Source organism: Artemia sp. Qi Xiang Cuo, chromosome 2 (assembly GCF_049724085.1).
Source record: "Artemia sp. Qi Xiang Cuo chromosome 2, ASM4972408v1, whole genome shotgun sequence".
NCBI classification, from domain to species: domain Eukaryota; kingdom Metazoa; phylum Arthropoda; class Branchiopoda; order Anostraca; family Artemiidae; genus Artemia; species Artemia sp. Qi Xiang Cuo.
Window position 1 is genome coordinate 81,417,453 of NC_142795.1, and position 18,540 is coordinate 81,435,992.

Here is an 18,540-nt window from a genome sequence, read left to right on the forward strand (position 1 = left end):
TCTTTTTCACCCTCAACTATACTCTACAGCTTATTGGTTACCTCAAAACCAAGAAATACTTTTCAAAGACAATTTCAGAGCAATTTACATTCTTACTGTACCCCCTCAAAACATTTTCAATCTATAAGGACCTAAATCAGTAACAAAAAAATATACATTACAGCTATTGTGATAACTAAAAAAAAAGAAAAACTAATAAAACACCAATTCATAGCCAGATGCTTTCTTTCTGTCCCTCCTAAACCCATTTTGCAACTTGAAGTACTTATCTTTTTCACCCTCAACTATACTTTACAGCTTTTTGGATACCTCAACACTAAGAAATACTTTTCAAGGACCATTTCAGGGCAAGTTACTTTCTTAATGTCCCTCATAAACCCATTTTCCAACTTGAAGTACTTATCTTTTTCATCAATATCAAAAACAAGGAGCTTTTTCGTAACCTAGACGACAATAAAGAAAATTCAAAGACATTTTCTGAGATCTATGAACTCTCTAAGGCCATCCTCAACCAAGTTTCAGTATTTAAGAACTAATAATTTTAACTAAATACTATACTTTACAGCTTTTTGGTTCCCTAAAAACCAAGAAATACTATTCAAATACCATTTCAGAGCAAGTTACTTTCTTAATCTCACTCCTAAACCCATTTTCCAACTTTAATTACTTATCTTTTTCAACCACAACTATACTTTACAGCTTTTTGTTTACCTCAACACACAGAAATACTTTTCAAAGACCATTTCAGAGCAAGTTACTTTATTAATGTCCCTCCTAAACCTATTTTGCAACTTGAAGTAATTACCTTGTTCACACAAAGCTATACTATACAGTTTTTTTGTTACCTCAACACCAAGAAATACTTTTCAAAGAGCATTTCAGACCAAACTACTTTCTTAATGTAACTCCTAAACGCATTTTAAATCTTGAAGTACTTGTCTTTTTCACACAAAACTATACTTTACAACTTTTTGGATACCTCAACACCAAGAAATACTTTTCAAAGACTATTTCAGAGCAAATTACTTTCTTAACGTCCCTCCTAAACCCATTTTGCAGCTTGAAGTACTTATCTTTTTCACACACAACTATACTCTACAGCTTTTTGGTTAACACAACACCAAGACATAATTTTCAAAGACCATTTCAGAGCAAATTACTTTCTTAATGTCACTCCTAAACCCATTTTGCATCTTGAAGTACTTATCTTTTTCACCCACAACTATACTTTACAGCTTTTTGGATACAGCAAGTAAATTTCTTAAGGTCCCTCCTAAACCCATTTTCCAATTTGAAGTACTTATCTTTTTCACCCTCAACTATACTTTACAGCTTTTTGGATACCTCAACGCCAGGGAATACTTTTCAAAGACCATTTCAGAGCAAGTTACTTTCTTAATGTCCCTCCTAAACCCATTTTCCAACTTGAAGTACTTATCTTTTTCACCAAAACTAGACCTTACAGCTTTTTGGATACCTCAACACCAAGAAATACTTTTCAAAGACCATTTCAGAGCAAGTTACTTTCTTAACGTCTCTCCTAAACCCATTTTCCAACTTGAAGTACTTATCTTTTTCACCCACTTTCTCAATGAAAAAAAAATTAGTTTTTAATCGATTCTAATTTTCCAAATAATATAAAAATTTTCCACTTCGGTTCAGATTTTTCTCAAAGGGGTGAAAAAATGTAAAATAATGTTCAAAATTTTTAATAGAAATAGAAACGTTCAAGTTCTCTTCTGAATTTTATCAAAGAACACGCTTCAATTATAATTTTACCAGAAAAAATAAAAATCTTCCACTTTCAGTTATGCTTTTAACAAGGACATAAAGAAATTTAAATTTCAATTATAAATTTTTGGTGGTAGATAGAAAAAGTAATACCATACTTGTGAATATTTTCATGGAAGATAAAAAGTTCTAGTTCAATTTACAATTTCCTCAACGAAGTGAAGAAAAATTCAAGTTCTCTTCGGAATTTTACCAAAGAACACAATTCAATTCTAATTTCTCCAGAGAAAACAAAAATCTTCCACTTCAGTTCTTTATTTCACAAAGACATAAAGAAATTTAAAGTTCAATTCTATATTTTTATGAGGAAGATAGAAAAAGTAATACCATACTTGTGAATATTTTCCTGGAAGATAAAAATTTCTAGTTCAATTTACAATTTCCTCAACGAAGTGAAGAAAAATTCAAGTTCTCTTCTGAATTTTACTAAAGAACACAATTCAATTCTAATTTCACCAGAGAAAACAAAAATCTTCCACTTAAGTTCTTTATTTCACAAAGACATAAAGAAATTTAAAGTTCAATTCTAAATTTTTGGTGGAAGATAGAAAAAGTAATACCATACTTGTGAATATTTTCCCGGAAGATAAAAGTTCTAGTTCAATTTAAAATTTTCTCAACGAAGCGAAGAAAAATTCAAGTTCTCTTCTGAATTTTACCAAAGAACACACTTCAATTCTAATTTCTCCAGAGAAAGCAAAAATCTTCCACTTTAGTTCTTTATTTCACAAAGACATAGAAAAATTTAAAGTTCAATTCTAAATTTTTCGGTGGAAGATAGAAAAAGTAATACCATACTTTTGAATATTTTCCCGGAAGATAAAAAGTTCTAGTTCAATTTACAGTTTCCTCAACGAAGTGAAGAAAAGTTCAAGTTCTCTTCTGAATTTTACCAAAGAATACAATTCAATTCTAATTTCTCCAGAGAAAACAAAAATCTTCCACTTCAGTTCATTATTTCACAAAGCCATAAATAAATTTAAAGTTCAATTCTAAACTTTTTCGTGAAAGATAAAAAACGTAATACCATACCTGTGAAAATTTTCACAGAAGATAAAAAGTTCCTGTTCAATTTTAAATTTTCTCAACAAAGTGAAGAAAAGTTCACGTTCTCTACTGAATTTTACCAAAGAACACAATTCAATTCTAATTTACCTAGAGTAAAATAAAAATCTTCTACATAAGTTCTTATTTCATAAAGATATGAAGAAATTTGAAGTTCAATTCTAAATTTTTCGGTGGAATATAGAAAAAGTAATAGCACACTTGTGAATATTTTCCCATAAGATAGAAAGTTCTAGTTCAATTTAAAATGTTCTCATCAAAGTGAAGAAAAATTCGAGTTCTCTTCTGAATTTTACCAAAGAACACAAATCAATTCTAATTTAACCAGAGAAAATAAAAATCTTCCACTCAAGTTCTTTATTTCACAACGACATAAATAAATTTATAGTTAAATTCTAAATTTTTCGTAGGAAGATAGAAAAAGTAATACCATACTTGTGAATATTTTCACGGAAGATAAAAAGTTCTAGTTCAATTTAAAATTTTCTCAACGAAGCGAAGAAAAGTTCAAGTTCTCCTCTGAACTCTACCAAAGAACACACTTCAATTCTAATTTCTCCAGAGAAAAAAATCTTCCACTTCAGTTCTTCATTTCACATAGGCATAAAGAAATTTAAAGTTCAATTCTAAATTTTTCGGTGAGAGATAGAAAAATGAATACGATAATTGTGAATATTTTCACAGACGATAAATACCATACATGTGAATATTTTGCCGGAAGATAAAAAGTTCTAGTTCAATTTAAAATTTTTACAACGAAGTGAAGAAAAGTTCAAGTTCTCTTCTGAATTTTCTTAAAGAAGTGAAAAAATTTAGCTCAATTCTGAATTTTACCAATGAAAATGAAAAAGCTCCCACTTCAGTTCTTAATTTCTAAAAAGACATAAAACAATCAAAGTTCTCTTCTAATTTTCCAAGAAAATAAAAAGTTTCCATTTCAGTTCAGGTTTTTTCTCAAAGAGATGAAAAATTTAAAGTTCTATTCTAATTTTAAATTAAATTTTAGCTCCTTTGTCTTATGGATTTACCCCTCAAATTTCTAAATTAGAAAATGAGGGACTTGTTCTATTATTAAAGACAATCGTTCAAACTCGTTCATCTAACCTCCATAACAATAGTTTATTTTATTTATAAATAAATATTAAAAAATAAATATAAAATTTTATTATTTTTTATTTTTGTTTTGTTTACCTTGTCATGAGCGGTAATTTTAATTTACCCTAACCTTTCCCGGCGAGTATGGTTAGCTTAGGTTAGGCTAGATTAAGTTAGGTTAGATTAGGTTAGGTTAGGTTAGGTAAGGTTAGCCCACGTACGCTTCACTTAGGTTAGTTTAGGTTAGGTGAGAAACAGGCAAAAAGTTTGGTGTATGATTAGGTTAGGTTAGGTTAGATTAAGTTAGGTTAAGTTAGGTTAGGCTAGGTTAGCCTACGTCCGCGCGCGTACGTAGGCTAACCAAGCCTAACCTAACTTAACCTAACTTAATCTAACCTAACCTAATCATACACCTAACTTTTTGCCTGTCTCTCACCTAACCTAAGCTAACCTAAGTGACGCGTACGTGGGCTAACCTAACTTAACCTAACCTAATCTAACCTAACTTAATCTAGCCTAACCTAACCTAACCATACTCGCCGGGAAAGGTTAGGTTAACATATCAAGAGCGCTCATGACAAGTTAAACTAAACAAACATAAAAATTTAGAAATGTTTCTATTTATTTATTAATATTTATTTATACCTAACCTAACCTATTGTTATGGAGGTTAGATGAACGAGTTTGAACGATTGTCTTTAATAATAGAACGAGTCCCTCATTTTCTAATTTAGGCTAGATTAAGTTTGGTTAGATTAGGTTAGATTAAGTTAGGTTAGGTTAGCCCACGTACGCTTCACTTAGGTTACCTTAGGTTAGGTGCGAGACAGGCAAAAAGTTAGGTGTTTTATTAGGTTATTGTTGGTTTGATTAAGTTAGGTTAGGTTAAGTTAGTCGAGGTTTCCATAATTATCCCCACATACGTAGGCAGCCAACTTCTAACCTAACTTAACCTAACTTAATAGCACCTAACCTAATAATACAACTCACGGGTTGAATGGCTCTCACCTACCCTACGCGATCCTAAGTGACACGTACATGGGCTAACCTAACCTAACTTAACATAACTTAATCTAACCTAACTTAATCTAGCCTAACCTAACCTAACCATACTCGCCGGGAAAGGTTAGGTTAACTTATCATGAGCGCTCATGACAAGTTAACCTAACCCAACATAAAAATGTAGAAATGTTTCTATTTATTTATTAATATTTATTTATACCTAACCTAACCTATTGTTTTGGAGGTTAGATGAACGAGTTTGAACGATTGTCTTTAATAATAGAACGAGTCCCTCATTTTCTAATTTAGAAATTTGAGGGGTAAATCCATAAGACAAAGGAGCTAAAATTTAATTTAAAATTAGAATAGAACTTTAAATTTTTCATCTCTTTGAGAAAAAACCTGAACTGAAATTGAAACTTTTTATTTTATTGGAAAAATTAGAAGAGAACTTTGATTGTTTTATGTCTTTTTAGAAATTAAGAACTGAAGTGGGAGCTTTTTCATTTTCATTGGTAAAATTCAGAATTGAGCTAACTTTTTTCACTTCTTTAAGAAAATTCAGAAGAGAACTTGAACTTTTCTTCACTTCGTTGTGAAAATTTTAAATTGAACTAGAACTTTTTATCTTCCGGGAAAATATTTACATGTATGGTATTTATCTTCTGTGAAAATATTCACAAGTATGATATTAATTTTTCTATCTCTCACCGAAAAATTTAGAATTGAACTTTAAATTTCATTATGCCTTAGTGAAATAAAGAACTGAAGTTGAATATTTTGTTTTCTATGTAGAAATTAGAATTGAGTTGTATTCTTTGGTAGATTTCAGAGGAGAACTTGAACTTTTCTTCGCTTCGTTGAAAAAATTTAAAATTGAACTATAACTTTCTATCTTCCGGGAAAATATTCACAAGTATGGTATTACTTTTTCTATCTTCCAAAGAAAAATTTAGAATTGAACTTTAAATTTCTTTATGTCTTTGTGAAATAAAGAACTGAAGTGGAAGATTTTTATTTTCTCTGGTGAAATTAGAATTGAATTGTGTTCTTTGGTAAAATTCAGAAGATAACTTTAATTTTTCTTCACTTCAATGAGAACGTTTAAAATTGAACTAGAATTTTCTATCTTCTTTGAAAATATTCACAAGTGTGCTATTACTTTTTCTATCTTCCACTGAAAAATTTAGAATTGAACTTTAAATTTCTTTATATCTTTGTGAAATAAGAACTTATGTAGAAGATTTTTGTTTTACTCTAGGTAAATTGGAAATGAATTGTGTTCTTTAGTAAAATTCAGTAGAGAACGTGAACTTTTCTTCACTTTGTTGAGAAAATTTTACATTGAACAGGAACTTTTTATCTTCCGTGAAAATTTTCACAGGTATGGTATTACGTTTTTTATCTTTCACGAAAAAGTTTAGAATTGAACTTTAAATTTCTTTATGTCTTTATGAAATACAGAACTGAAGTTGAAGATTTTTATTTTATCTTGTGAAATTAGAATTCTTTTTTAAAATTCAGAATAGAACTTGAACTTCTCTTTTATTATTTGAGGACATTGTAAATTGATCTAGAAATTTTTATCTGCAGTGACAATATTCAAAAGTATGGTATTGCTTTTTCTATCTTCCACCGAAAAATTTAGAATTGAACTTTAAATTTTTCTATGTCTTTGTGAAATAAAGAACTGAAGTGGAAGATTTATGTTTTCTCTGGAGAAATTAGAATTGAAGTGTGTTCTTTGGTAAAATTCAGAAGAGAACTTGAATTTTTCTTCGCTTCGTTGAGAAAATTTTAAATTGAACTAGAACTTTTATCTTCCGGGAAAATATTCACAAGCATGGTATTACTTTTTCTATCTTCCACCAAAAATTTAGAATTGAACTTTAAATTTCTATGGCTTTGCGAAATAAAGAACTGAAGTGGAAGATTTTTATTTTCTCTAGTGAAATTAGAATTTAATTGTGTTCTTTGGTAAAATATAGAAGAGAACTTGAACTTTTCTTCACTTCGTTGAGGAAATTGTAAATTGAACTAGAACTTTTTATCTTCCATGAAAATATTCACAAGTATGGTTTTACTTTTTCTATCTTCTACCGAAAAATTTGGAATTGAACTTTAAATTTCTTTATGTCTTTGTGAAATAAAGAACTTAAGTGGAAGATTTTTATTTTCTCTGGATAAATTATAATTGAATCTTGTTCTTTGGTAAAATTCCGAAGAGAACTTGAACTTTTCTTCACTTCGTTGAGGAAATTGTAAATTGAACTAGAACTTTTTATCTTCCATGAAAATATTCACAAGTATGGTATTACTTTTTCTATCTTCCACCAAAAATTTAGAATTGAACTTTAAATTTCTTTATGTCTTTGTGAAATAAAGAACTGAAAGTGGAAGATTTTTGTTTTTTCTGGTAAAATTAGAACTGAAGCGTGTTCTTTGATAAAATTCAGAAGAGAACTTGAACTTTTCTATCTTCTATGAAAAATTTGGAAAATAATTTTAAATTTTTTCACCCCTTTGATAATAATCTGAACCGAAGTGGAAAATTTTTATATTATTTGGAAAATTAGAATCGATTAAAAACTAATTTTTTTTTCATTGAGAAAGTGGGTGAAAAAGATAAGTACTTCAAGTTGGAAAATGGGTTTAGGAGAGACATTAAGAAAGTAACTTGCTCTGAAATGGTCTTTGAAAAGTATTTCTTTGTGTTGAGGTATCCAAAAAGCTGTAAGGTATAGTTGTGATGAAAAAAATAAGCACTTCAAGTTGGAAAATGGGTTTAGGAGGGACATTAAGAAATTAACTTGCTCTGAAATGGTCTTTGAAAAGTATTCCTTGGCGTTGAGGTATCCAAAAAGCTGTAAAGTATAGTTGTGGGTGAAAAGGATAAGTACTTCAAATTGGAAAATGGGTTTAGGAGGGACCTTAAGAAATTTACTTGCTGTATCCCAAAATCTGTAAAGTATAGTTTTGGGTGAAAAAGATAAGTACTTCAACTTGGAAAATGGGTTTAGGAGTGAAATTAAGAAAGTAACTTGCTCTGAAATGGTCTTTGAAAAGTATTTCTTGGTTTTGAGGTAACTAAAAAGCTGTAGGGTATAGTTGTGGGTGAAAAATATAAGTACTTCAAGTTGCAAAATGGGTTTAGGAGGGACATTAAGAAAGTAATTTGCACTGAAATAGTCTTTGAAAAGTATTTATTTGTGTTGAGCTATCCAAAAAGCTGTAAAGTATTATTTTGTGGGAAAACGAAAAGTACTTCAATTTTGAAAATGAGTTTAGGAGGGAAAATAATAAAGTAACTTTTTCTGAAATGGTCTTTGAAAAGTATTTCTGGGTGTTGATGTAACCAAAAAGCTGTAAAGTATAGTTGTGGGTGAAAAAGATAAGTACTTCAAGTTGGAAAATGGGTTTAGGAGGGACATTAAGAAAGTAACTTGCTCTGAAATGGTCTTTGAAAAGTATTTCTTGGTGTTGAGGTAACCAAAAAGCTGTAAAGTATAGTTGTGGGTAAAAAAGATAAGTACTTCAAGTTGGAAAATGGGTTTAGGAGGGACATTAAGAAAGTAACTTGCTCTGAACTTGTCTTTGAAAATTATTTCTTGGTGTTGAGGTAACCTAAAAGCTGTAAAGTATAGTTGTGGGTGAAAAACTTAAGTACTTCAAGTTGCAAAATTGGTTTAGGATGGAAATTAAGAAAATGAATTGCTCTGAAATTGTCTTTGAAAAGTATTTCTGGGTGTTGAGGTAACCAAAAAGCTGTAAAGTATATTTGTGATTGAAAAAGATAAGTTCTTCAATTTGTAAAATGGGTTTAGGAGTGAAATTAAGAAAGTAACTTGCTCTGAAATGGTCTTTGAAAAGTATTTCTTGGTTTTGAGGTATCCAAAAAGCTGTAAGGTATAGTTGTGATGAAAAAGATAAGTACTTCAAGTTGGAAAATGGGTTTATGAGGGACATTAAGAAAGTAACTTGCTCTGAAATGGTCCTTGAAAATTATTTCTTAGTGTTGAGGTATCCAAAAAGCTGTAAAGTATAGTTTTGGGTGAAAAAGATAAGAAATTCAAGTTGCAAAATGGGTTTAGGAGGGACATTAAGAAAGTAACTTGCTCTGAAATGGTCTTTGAAAAGTATTCCCTGGCGTTGAGGTATCCAAAAAGCTGTAAAGTATAGTTGAGGGTGAAAAAGATAAGTACTTCAAGTTGGAAAATGGGTCTAGGAGGGACCTTAAGAAATTTACTTGCTGTATCCAAAAATCTGTAAAGTATAGTTGACGGGTAAAAAGTTAAGTGTTTCAAGATTGAAAATGTGTTTATGAGGGACATTAAGAAAGTAACTTGCTCTGAAATGGCCTTTGAAAAGAATTTCATTATGTTGTAGTATCCAAAAATCAGTAAAGTATATCTTCTGTGAAAAAGATAAGTACTTCAAGTTGGAAAATGGGTTTAGGAGGGACGTTAAGAAAGTAAGTTGCTCTGAAATAGTCTTTGAAAAGTATTTCTTGGTGTTGAGGTATCCAAAAAGTTGTAAAGTATAGTTTTGGGTGAAAAAGATAAGTACTTCAAGTTGGAAAATTAGTTTAGGAGGTACATTAAGAAAGTAACTTGTTCTGAAATGGTCCTTGAAAAGTATTTCAGGGTGATGAGGTAACCAAAAAGCTATAAAGTATAGTTGTGTGTGAAAAATATAAGTACTCCAAGTTGGAAAATGGGTTTAGGAGTGAGATTAAGAAAGTAACTTGCTCTGAAATGGTCTTTGAAAAGTATTTCTTGGTGTTGAGGTATCCAAAAAGCTGTAAAGTATAGTTGTGGGTGAAAAAGATAAGTACTTCAAGTTGGAAAATGTGTTTAGGAGGGAGATTAAGAAAGTAACTTGATCTGAAATAGTCTTTGCAAAGTATTTCTTGGTGTTGAGGTATCCAAAAAGCTGTAAAGTATAGTTGTGGGTGAAAAAGATAAGTACTTCAAGTTGCAAAATAGGTTTAGGAGGGACATTAAGATAGTAACTTGCTCTGAAATGGTCTTTGAAAAGTATTTCTTGGTTTTGATGTAACCAAAAAGCTGTAAAGTATAGTTGTGGGTGAAAAAGATAAGTAATTCATGTTTGAAAATGTGTTTAGGAGTGAGATTAAGAAAGTAACTTGCTCTGAAATGATCTTTGAAAAGTATTTCTTGGTTTTGAGGTATCCAAAAAGCTGAAAGGTATAGTTGTGATGAAAAAGATGAGTACTTCAAGTTGAAAAATGGGTTTATGAGGGTCATTAAGAAAGTAACATGCTCTGAAATGATCATTGAAAAGTATTTCTTCGTGTTGAGGTATCCAAAAAGCTGTAAAGTTTACTTTCGTGTGAAATAGATAAGTACTTAAATTTCCAAAATTGGTTTAGGAGGGACATTAGGAAATCAAATTGCTCTGAAATGATCCTTGAAAAGTATTTCTTGGTGTTGAGGTAGCGGAAAAACTGTAGGATATAGTTTTGATTAAATAGATATGTTATTCAATTTGGAAATCTGGTTTTGGAGGGTAATTAAGAAATTAAAATGCTCTCACATGGTCCTTTAAAAGTATTTATTTGTTTTGAGGCATCCAGAAAGCTTTAAAGTATAGTTACGGGTGAAAAAGATAAGTAATTCAAGTTGTAAAATGGGTTTTGTAGTGAAATTAAGAAAGTAACTTGTTCTTAAATGATCTTTGAAAATTATTTCTTGGTTTTGAGGTATCCCAAAAGCTGTAAAGTATAGTTGTGGGTGAAAAAGATAAGTACTTCAAGTTGGAAAATGGGTTTAGGAGGGACATTAAGAAAGTAACTTGCTCTGAAATGGTACTTGAATAGTATTTCTTTGTGTTTATGTATCAAAAAAAGGAAAGTTTTGTGGTGGGATGACTTGATGAGGACTTAATTTAGAAAATGTTCTGAGCATGACGAGCAGGAAATTAACATATTCGAAAGTTGTTCTGAAAAGTGGATCTGGAAAATAGGTTCTGGAACATGTTCTGAAAAGATATAATAAAGCCATAAAAAAGTATTTAAAAAATGGAGAGGGGACTCTTTGGGGCCCGGGGGAGGACCTTTGGGGATCCGGGGGCCCTTGAGGGCCGGGTGGTCCTTTGGGTGCCCGGGGGTCCTTTGAGGACCAGGGGAGGACCTTTGGGGGTCTGAGGAGGGCGTTTGGGGGATAACATTTCGAAATTTTTACTTTTTAGTTTACTTTTTTGCGGCGCATCCCTGCGGCGCATCCTGCGGCGCTTTCCTGCGGTACCTCCCTGCGGCTCATCCCCTGCGGCGCTTCCCTGACCCACGGCGCATCCCTACGGCACATCCTGCGGCGCTTTCCGGGCCCACGGCGCATCCCGGCAGCGCTGCTCTGGTCCGGGGGACCTTTGGGGGCCGGCGGAGGGCCTTTGGGGCACCGTGAGGGCCTTTGGGGCACAGGTAGGGCCTTTGGGGGTCCGGGGGGGCAGTTGGGGACCGGTGGAGGGCCGTTGGGACCCCGTTGGTCCTTTGGGAGCTTAATGGGCCTTTGGGGGGCCCGGGGATGGCCTTTGGAGGTCGGGGTGGGCCGGTGGGGGCGCCGGGGGCCCTTTGGGTGCTGGGGGGACCTTTGAGGACCGGGGGTTTCTCTCGGGGTTGGTATAGGAAGATTGGAATCCTTTGGGGCTGGGGTATAGGACCTCATAACATTGTTCGAATGAAACTTGTGTATTATAACGACCACAGAGTTTCACCATTAAATTCTCTTCTAAAATTTCTTCAAAAATCATCTTTTAAAATGTCTCTAACTGTTTCGCCGAAATAGTTCCATAACCTGTCTAAAACAGTTTCGCCCAAATAATCCCTAAACGTAATTCAGCGTGTTCCTTTTGTTTTTGGCATCTCTGCGCTAATGCATTTCAAATTAATAAGAAACCTGATTCCCGCGCTAAAACAATTCATCGCTAAGATGTTTCTTGGAAAATTCTTTCCATGGCCTTTGGCTATTAATATCCTTTGGAGTTCGACCAAAAGAGTTGTTTCCGAGGCAAAGACATTAATGACTTGGATCTATTCCTGGAGAATCGTTTCTATGCGAAAATTTTTAAAGTCTGACAGATGATGTCATTGGTGGAATTAATTTGTTGTTTCTAAGGGGAATTATTGATTCACGATAGGTGAATTGAGGTCGACAGCACAGGTGTTCCAAATTCCGGGAAACTCATAATATTTGGCTTGAACAACAATAACAAATACTGTTTCTGGACACCATGACATTCGCGATCGATTACGCAATCAAGTTCTCGGAAATTCACTTCCCCCTCGAGTCCTAGATCAATAACATTGTTCCCGTTAGAATTCAATGCGCATGTGCAACCTTCGTTCCGGAGTTATTACACATAGAACCATCAAATAAATCGACCTTGGAAAAAAGAGGTCATTGACCGATTAACCACGTGTTCTCCCTAGGGATTCCATGCCCATATTAGGACCATAAACCACGTGGTACGTTCTGTGCTGGTACCCCCCATTCTACTGTGGAGTTTACTGTTAATTAAATAAAAAAAACAAGTTTTTTAAACTGAAAGTAAGGAGCGACATTAAAACTTAAAACGAACAGAAATTATTCCGTATATGAAAGGGGCTGTCCCCTCCTCAACGCCTCGCTCTTTACGCTAAAGTTTTTTATTGTTTTAAAAAATAAAGTTGTGAGACAGAGTCAAACTTTAGCGTAAAGAGCGAGGCGTTGAGGAGGGGACAGCCCATTTCATATAAGGACTAATTTCTGGGCGTTTTAAGTTTTAATGTCGCTCCTTACTTTCAGTTTAAAAAACTTGTTTTTTTTTATTTAATTTCTGATCGTTTTTTAGTTAATGCAGCTTTTATTTTGGCTCGCCGTCATTGAATAAGTAAACAAAATTTGCATAAAAATTTTACTTTTCTTTTGCTATATGGCTGTCTCTAAATTTGGTTCTGACGTAATTTACAAATTAACTTACGTAACGAACTTCTATATTCGTGAGTTTTTCTTCTGGCAAAAAATACAAAGTTGCAGATTTTTGCAGATATGAGCTTGAAACCTATGTTATAGGGTTTTCTGATACGCTGAATCTGACGGTGTGATTTTCATTAAAAATTTTTCACTTTTAGGGGATGTTTCCCCCTCTTTAAAAAATCAGGTGAGTTTTCTGAGGCTCGTAGCCTATGATGAGTAATACTAAACTTAATAAAATTTATATATTTAGCATCAGCATTATAAGCCCATTCTTTTGATACATTTATTGACATCAAAGTTCCGTTTTTAAAAGTTTCGATAACTATTGAGCCGTATCGCTTGTTTTTTTTTATTGTTTTTTTTATTACGTATATGTTATTACGTATATGATGGGGTTCTCCCCTTAGTCAATACCACGCTCTTTACGTTAAAATTTAAAAAAATTAATTAAACCCCTTAATCACAACGGCCGTTTAATTAGAATAGATAGATCTATTTAAAGTACTAAAAAAAACTGTAGCGTAAAGAGCGATGTATTGACTTGGGGGAGAACCCCCTCATATACGTAATAATTTCTGTTCATTTTAAGTTCTAATGTTGCTTCTTACTTTCAGTTGAAAGTACTTGTTTTTTTTTTAATTTAATTTCTGATCGTTTTTTAAATAATGCTTGGAAATCAGAAATGTCCCTTACCCCAAAGAAACATCCTCCACGGAAAGATTCTCCCGAGTAACCCCCTCCTCCAGCACCCCTCCCAGCCCAGCCCTGAAAATGTCTGTATACTTCCCAATAACCAATACAATATGTAAGCAATGGGCAAAGTTCATAACTTGCAGCCCTTCCCCTGGGAACTGTGGGGGATTAAGTCATCTTAAAAGACATATTTATTAGATTTTCGACTATGCTAAACACAATGGCTATCTCAAAATTTTAATTGGGTGACTTTGAGAAAAAATGAGCGTGGGAGGGGGCCTAGTTGCCCTCCATTTTTTTGGTCACTTAAAAAGGGCACTAGAACTTATAATTTCCGTTCCAATGAGCCCTCTTACGATATTCTAGGACCACTGGGTCAATATGATTACCCCTGGGGAAAAAAAAAAACAAAAAAACAAATAAACACGCATCCGTGATCTTTCTTCTGGCAAAAAATGGAAAATTCCACATTTTTGTAGATAGGAGCTTGAAACCTCTACAGTAGGGTTATCTGATACGTTGAATATGATGGTGTGATTTTCATTAAGGTTCTATAACTTTTAGGGGGTCTTTCCTCCTTTTTTCGAAAATCAGCCAAATTTTCTCAGGCGCGTAACTTTTGATTGGTATAATTAAACTTGATGAAACTTGTATTTTTGAAATCAGAATTAAAATCTGATTCTTTTGATGTATCTATTGGTACCAAAATTCCGTTTTTTAGAGTTTCGGTTACCATTGAGCCGGGTCGCTCCTTACTTACAGTTCGTTACCACGAACTGTTTGAAAAGTCTTAACAAAAGGAAACTGAAAAATTGAAAAATTATGTATTAAATAAACTTTGACAGTCAGACAGCATGTGCTATCGATCAAGTTGCCATATTAAAAAAGTAAACGAGGGTGAATTTTTGGCCCAGAAAAGAGGGTAAATTGGAAGCATGTTTTTCTTTTCAAGTCTCTTGGAACTGAAACTGGGAACTGGACAAAGTCATAAGCTTATTTCCGAAATTCCTATAGGCAAAAAAATGAGAGACCAATCATACTATCGTCTGATTCAGCACTAAATTATCAATAACTGAAACTGGGAAAACTGAAACTGGAATTGAAACCGTAAAATGGAAACTAAGAGGAAAAAGTTTCGGAATAAGAATTAAAAACTAACTGAGGGATTGACAACGTAACAGAACTAAAAAAAAAACTTTTATTAAACAAAATTTGGCTTTTAAATACGAGAGTGAAAACAGTAATCAGAGCAAAGTGAAAGTGTACATATTGTCAGTTTAAACTATAATTTAATAAAAACGGATAAGATCCTTTTCTAAGACAGTTAAAAATGACTTCATAAGAAATTAAGCATAAAAGTTGGAATACTTTGGTTTCATATTCGGAAGCCTATATCAACAGGGAAAAGAACAAAATAAGAAACTAGCCAAAACAAAACACAATAAACGCTATAAACAAAAAGCAAATCGAAAGTAAAACTCATATTTAAACAACTTTTTATCTTTTGTTAGTTTTTCTTTATAAATTATGTGTTTTATACAGTACAATATAATAAATAAATGTATATTTCTAAATGTGTGACTCTTTACCACACAAACATATCCTGTTTTCATTTACTATTCCAATTTACTTGATTTGCAAAGAGATGGGGCAAGGAGATTAGACGAGACAAAGGGTCGGGGCTGTAATATTATTTTAAATCATTAATATTATGCATGCTTTTGGGCGTGATTCTTTGTATGTAAAAATGTTATATGCATCGTTTGTTTACTAAAAAATCCTAAACGAGTGAACCAATTGGGCTAAAATTTGACACGTATGACCCACTGATAGGAGAAGATCAAAAGGGTAAAGGGGAAGGGTTATCTTCAACATAAAAATACTTTTTTTCAATGTTTGAACATCTAAAAGTTAGGAATATTTCTATATGTGACGTGGTACCACGCTGAAAAGGTTCACAATCACTGGCCTTGGTTATGACCTTGATGTCTGTAATGACGAAATGCTTATCTTGTTTTCTAATGTTATGGCTTTATTACAACTTGGAATGAATCCGGAAGTTGGTCAACCTCAGGCGGGCATGTCGGGTTTGATGGTATCATGACAATGGCTGGTGGTCAAATGACAACGACTGTTCAAGCTCAACAAGATCCGAATCAACTCCCTCAGATTACGTTGCAGGTTTGTCTTAGATATACGTAGGCTTATAAGTTTTATTGATTAATATTTTTTTATATGTTTAATTAATTTATTGAAGCAAATTGAAATAAAAGTACTCGACTTGGTCTTGATTTTATTATTCTTTATTTTCTTTCCATGTTTTTTATTTTAATGATATTTTCAGCCAGTTCGCACCTGATATATTTTATGGGACTAGAGTTCAGCCATTATATAATTTAATATTACATATGTATATATAAATATATATATATATATATATATATATATATATATATATATATATATATATATATATATATATATATATATTATATATATATATATATATATATATATATATATATATATATATATATATATATATATATATATATATATATATATATATATATATATATATATATATATATATATATATATATATATATATATATATATATATATATATATATATATATATATATATATATATATATATATATATATATATATATATATATATATATATATATATATATATATATATATATATATATATATATATATATATATATATATATATATATATATATATATATATATATATATATATATATATATATATATTGATTAATTTGTAAATTAATTTTTTACAGCAACCGTAAAATAGATTCAACTAAATGAGAGATAAGGGAGATGACTCGTTAAAAATAAAAAAACTAAAACATGACGAAAAAAACAGCAACGAAAAGCAGAGTGAAATGATTAAGAGTGCTGCTTGGTTTTCATTGGTTATATAAATTGGATAAGATAGAATTAAAAACAGAAAAAAAAACAGTGAAAGGGGTCCTTTTCAAAAATTTTTTAGGAAAAAATGTTTTGGAGACTTTCTCCCTCTTCTCCAAAAAAAAGCGTCCAGGGCACAACACAAGCTTTTGACACGCAAAAAAATGAATTATAGATGGCAGTTTTTATAACTTTAATAGAAGAGAGGCTCTGTGTCTTTGTAAAAATTCTAGGGGGTGAGGCACTCACCATATTATCCTCATTGTCGATACGATTAAAAGCAGTCCTAACTTACCTCTGACTTGTTTTTGGCCATTCTAGAGGCTAAGTTAAAGCTAAAACTTCAACGATTTGACTGTCTTATTCAACAACAAAAAAGAAAAGATTTGTAATATCAGCAAGAAAATGCAGAACGTGTTTTCCTTGGTTTTCCTTACCCTTTTTTCCTTTATGCGTTTCTTCCGTTTTCTTTTTCTTGTAGGGGGATTGTTTGTTCTTGGCCAATCCAGAGGCCGAGATGATGTGAAAACTTTGATGATTTAATGAACTACTTTAAAAACAAAAATTTAAATATTTTTAACATAAGTGAATAAATGTAGCATGTGTTTTTCTCAGTTTTCTATCATTTCTAACAGTTGAAAGGGATAAACAGTATTGCGTTGAATTAAGACAGTATTGCTTAGTCAAGAGGCCTTCTAATTTTGGGGTTGTTGACCCATTTGATTGCTGGCTGATTTGCATTTTGTATTCTAAAATCTTAATGCTTTTTTTAAATATTAACTATAAAAAAATAAGTGTTTTTCAAAAAAAGAAGTTTTTCAGATAAAATTAAAGAGACAAATTAGTCTTATACTTTCATCCCTCCCAGTCCTCTCGGGGACTATTACCATATTTATTACCATAATATTACCATATTTACCATATTATTAACTGACCGTAATTTAAACACTTCCTTTTTTGACCCCGCAGATGGTCTCATCATATATAAATATAAAAGCTTTTATTAAGGATTAATAGGTGAATCCAAAAATGAATAGAAACGAAAATTAATAATCATATGAAGCTTAAAAAGGAGATAAATTACACAAACAGGAATAGGGTTATCTAAACGACAAATCGTGAATAGAGCTAGGCTTTACTGAAAACAATTTCCAGTAGCGTGTTCTTATTTGTCACCACATCAACAAAACAACAGAAAAAGTAAACTGATAAGATTAATTAAGGTTTACAAGTAAGAGTAGTGCCACCCACCCCCTTCCTTTTCAAACTTTCTAAACGACTTAAGTAATTTTTGCTTTATTAGAAACGATGTGAATTTTGAAGAGTGGTGACTTTTAAAACAGTTGAACAGATTTGTTGTCAAAATGTCGACAAGAAAAACGGCAATAATCAAGAAAACTGGAAAGAACCCATGAAAGTAGGCTGTTCGTTTAAAATATAATGACATTAATTCCTGGCACTCTCAGCAATTTTTTAGTGCTATTTTGAATGACGTAATTCTAACTAAAAAAAGTTTTACCATAAATTTTGTTTTCAAACAGTGGAAATGACACTGACCACTATTTATCCTCGTCTTAGGTTTTAAAATAGCTGTACTTTCCTTTACCTTATTCATTTTTTCGCACTCATGTATAGCCAATGTGGTCTCTAAAATTTAAAATCTGCAAAGGAGCCAAAATTTGACAACAGCTATTTATGGAAAAGATTTTTTCTCGGAAAATTGTCTAAAAATGCCCAAAATATACATTCAAATGCTTTAGGTAAACAAACCGTAAAAAAGTATGGTTTGCTCAATATCTTAGTCTCTAGTGTTTAAGTATTGATGTCAGACCGTCAAATTTTCTTCTCATGGTTGTCGTAAGTTATTTACGATACGTGACCGCCACGCAGGTTTCGAGACGAGAAATGTAGAAAACTTGACGGAAGTTCTCTTTTTCATCTGAATTTCCATTCTAGTCCAACAAATCCTAGGAAA